Source organism: Gavialis gangeticus, unplaced genomic scaffold, assembly GCF_001723915.1.
Source record: "Gavialis gangeticus isolate Ggan-Ray unplaced genomic scaffold, GavGan_comp1, whole genome shotgun sequence".
In the NCBI taxonomy this organism is placed as follows: Eukaryota; Metazoa; Chordata; order Crocodylia; family Gavialidae; genus Gavialis; species Gavialis gangeticus.
The window spans coordinates 10,582,590-10,586,924 of NW_017729034.1; the positions used below are offsets into that span (position 1 = coordinate 10,582,590).

The window sequence follows — 4,335 nt, forward strand, 5'->3', positions numbered from 1 at the left end:
GGGGAGAGTGCCAGGCAGATCCTGGCTCAGGTCCATGCCAGTGGGACAGGGAGAGGGGAATGAAACCCCCTCCCTGGCAAATTCACTTAAGGCTACTGCCAGGGCTGGCCATGCCCACCAGGCCCAGCAGCCAAGGGCTTGATCTAGTGTCCCCTGGCTTTTGGGTTGAGCCACAGCAAGCACGTGCCTACATTTCCAGAGTCAAAAGTGAATGTCTATTCACTTGCAAACTGGTTCAATCTATGCAGGTTAAGCTCTCCTGCAAAGATCGAATCAATTCAGGCTCTGTTTTTTGAATGGCTGTCCCTAGCCCTGTAGACTGTGATGTTTTACTGCAGAGCTAATTAGTCTACACAGTAAAGTGTATGTGTAGAAGTCCCCAACAAGTTGGTTCCATGGTGTAATGGTCAGCACTCTGGACTCTGAATCTAGTGATCTGAGTTCAAATCTCAGTGAAACCTGAACATTTGGGGATCCCAGGGGCATACCTGGTGGGGTGTTGATCAGCCAACACAAAGCTTACACCAGTTCTTGCTTTCTCTTGACAGGGCAATGGTCTCAGGTTGTTGCAAGGGAAGTTTAGGTTAGATATTATGGATAATTTTCGCATTATGCGGTAGTAAAACACTGGAACAGGTCACCCAGACAGGTGGTGGAAGCTCCATCCTTGGGAGTTTTCAAAACCTGGCTAGACAAAGCTTTGGCTGAGATGACCTAGTTGGGGATGGTCCTGCTCTGAGCAGACAATTGGACTAGATGACCTCCTGAGGTCCCTGCCAACCCTAACTTTCTATTATTCTAAGTCCTAGTTTCTAACTGACTCCTTATCTCCATTCTTCATGCTCTGCCTCTGCCCAGTTTCTCCCTCCCAGATACTTACCCATTTTATCTCTCCCCTCACCTGGGCCTCCCATCTGTCCTCTACGCTATTGGCTCTCCCAGACCTAAACTCCCTTCTCAGCTTTTCATCCAGTCTAAGTCTAGGCTCCTTCCAGTCTTTTTGCCCTGATAGTTCAAGCTTTTCTACTACCTTGCAGTTCTTTGTCAGATAGACAAAGAACTCCATCCATTCCCATTGCCTGTCAGTAGTTTCTAGGCCCAGTTTCTTAGTCCAGCTACTTCCCATCTTCCCTTCTCCTCCCATATGTTCATCTAAATTTTCTCCTGGTCCCCAGTACTAACCTCTGCCCAACAAGTCCAGCTCCATCCCCATCACCTCCAAGTCATAGTGCCTATCTCATATTCCAGTACCTGGGTCACCATGCCCTTTTTACCAATTTAATCATGTGTTGCCTTCCTGCACCTGGGCACCAGCAGGGTAATCATTGAGAGCACATGGGATAAAAGTGCTCTACTCAGTTCTAGTGCCTGTACCTAGACCAGTCAGAAACAGCTAGCCTGACAAGGAAAGTTTCACCGCAGTTGTCCTTGGCTGGAGCTATGCTCAGGAAGGATGGAAGCTTCAGATACATGAGCTGTTGAATTCTGTGATGCTGCTACAATGTGTGCATGAGCTGGGATTTTTCAAAAGCTCTTAAACTAGCCATGAAAGCCACTCCTGCCAAATTTAGAGCCCCTGCTCCAAAACATGAAGGCATCAGAGATGTCTAAAGAAAAAGTTACCAGAATTTTTTAAACAGCAAACAATGTATTTTTCCTTGCCTGCGGAATGCATATACCTTCTATCAAGTCAGTCTGCACGCAGGCACAGGTGTATGATGTCTCTGTCTGCTTTTCTTATTCATGATAGAATCAATTTTTCTTCCCACTGATTTTTATTTTTACCCTTAATATGCAATTGACCCATCTTGTAGGATTTCTTCGGTGCATCAGCAAATGTAATGAATATTCCACATGTGGCAACATCTCCTCTTACCTTCCCATTTCCCTATGCTCTGATGGCATTTGCAAGTAACACCAGCCAACTTTATGTAACTGTGAGACTGCAGAATCTTCTAAATGTGTAGGATGTGCTTGCCAGGTATAGAGGTGGTAGTCCCATGTATGGGATAGGCAGCTATTCACACTGTGTTGCATTGTTTTCCAAGCACTTGCCCTTTATATTTCTGTCATATATTTCTGCCTATATTTTGGCCCTAGCCAAAGCTCCATGAGATTTTCATTTATTTAAATGTGCTTTAGATCAGGCACTTTCCCCTCCCATTGTATGCCTACACTGCAGATGGAGGTACAACTACACTTTGGGTAGGCAGACCCAAGCTAGCTTGAATCTAGCTAGCATGTTTAACTACAGCAGTGAAGACTAGACAGTCTCCCAAGTTGCCTGAGTAAGTATGAGGGATAAACACCTTAAGGAACTAGAGCAGGGGCTCGTACAATTGCAATACAGTCCCCAAACTGTGGCCATTCAGCTCAACAAAGCCAGACTCAGATCTCACTCTGATCTGCTACAATACTATCCCTGGGACAAGGACAACAGAATACCCCTGCATGTCACCTATAGCTCCCAGCTTGAACACTTAAAGACATCATTATTGACCTCCAACCCCTCCTGAAAAAGGATGACCATCTTGAGGTAGCCTTTGGGCATAAACCTGTCATGGCTTATAGGCAGCCCCCACAACCTCAAACAGCAGAGTAATGAAGTCCCATTCTCACTGAGGCAATGCGTCTTGCAATGGACCTAAGTGCCTGCTGTGTCCCCACATCAATACAGACCATATCATCAGTAGGTGTAATAACAAGAAGCACAACATCCAAGGTACAATATCCATCTTCAGCTCTGCCCACATCATATACACCATCACCAGCTTACAATGCTTCATGCTGTCTACATGGGACAGAGGGCGATCTCTACATGAAAGAATGAATGAACACTGGTTTGGCATTAGCAGCAGAAAGATACAACAGCCTGGTGGCAGAACACTTCTACCTCCCTGGACACTCCCCCAAAGTCATTCTAGTTCAGCCTTCTGCTCAAGGCAGGATCATCCCTAACTAAGTCATCCCTGAATAAATCATCCCTGTCAAGAATCTGTCTAACCCAGGGGTGGGCAAGATGCGGCCCACCAAACCATTCTATCTGGCCCGCAGAGCCCCTAAAAATTTAGAAAATTAGTAGATATCTGCCCCTGGCTACCTGTCATGCGGCCCTCGATGGCTTGCCAAAACTCAGTAAGCGGCCCTCCACCCAAAATAATTGCCTGCCCATGGTCTAACCTGCTCTTGCAAACTTCCAAGGATGGAGATTCCATGTCTCTAGGTAGCCTGTTCCAATTCTGGTCCAATCTCATAGTTAGTAAATTTCTCCTAATCTCCAACCTAAATTTCCTCTGCTACATCTTAAGGCCATTGATCCTAGTCTTATCTGCTACAGCCACAGATAAAAGCCCATCTTCATCCATACAGATAGAATGGACAAGCCCTCACTTCAGGTTGCTGGCACTTACTGTCATAAGCAACTGAAAGCAGGTTACAAACTACCAAATTTTAACCATGGGGCTGAAATTTTCCATTCTTGCTCTCTGGTTTAGGTCCAGGTCTCCTCTACATCTATGCAGCAATTATTATGTTAATCATGGCATAAATGGCAAGGGTGTTACACATGCTCCCAATTTAAGGTGCCATAAAATGGCACATTTTAGGTGCCATTAAATATCCATAGAAATGTTCTCCATATGATGTAGAACATTTCTATGACTGGCTTGTACAGGACCTTAAAATTGAATGTGTGGCAGGGCTGAGGCCAGGGCCAATAATCAGGTGATCATTGGTCTTTGCCCTGGCCTTGTCCCTGGTCCTGACCCTGCAGGCACCATATTCAACTTGCTAGTCCAGGGAGAACCTGGGTTTATGATCCCATGGTGCCTTTAAATGAATGCGTGTCAGGAGCCTCAGACTGTGGTCATCCCTGATTCTCGGCAAATAAAAACACTTGCTATTTCCGGAAAAAAAGGTGAAAAAATAGATCATTTTAACAACGACTTGTTTTTTCCATTTGTTTTGAAAAGTGCTAAAAATTCAGGGATGTGAAGCAAGTATCTGAAATCTGACATAGGGACTTGTGTGTTTCTGTTTCCTGGAGTCTGGGCTGAGGTTAGCTGCTTTGGATTGGAGCCCTCTAGAACTCATCCATTTGAATTAACTGGCATTAAAACCAGTTCTCTTCAGGCTGCAGATCCCTGACACCATGCATTATCTGACACTCTCTGACATGACTCCACTTCCTGGAATGTAAGAATGACTTCATGAAAAGTGATAGTTGCTAGCTCCTTTATTGGGACTGGCAGTGCTATACCTAGGAAAATGGAAACACATTCCTTTATTTATAACTCCAGTGATTTTCTTTTTCTGGTCAAGCTCCAGTAACTCCTG

The 4,335-nt window shown here is 45.1% G+C and overlaps 1 non-coding gene across 1 annotated transcript; it reads left to right on the forward strand.

The window, feature by feature from the left end:
- Positions 1–389: 389 nt before the first annotated feature.
- TRNAQ-CUG lies at positions 390–461 on the forward strand. Its single transcript has one exon. It is a non-coding gene; the product is annotated as a tRNA-Gln (tRNA).
- The last annotated feature ends 3,874 nt before the right edge of the window (positions 462–4,335 follow it).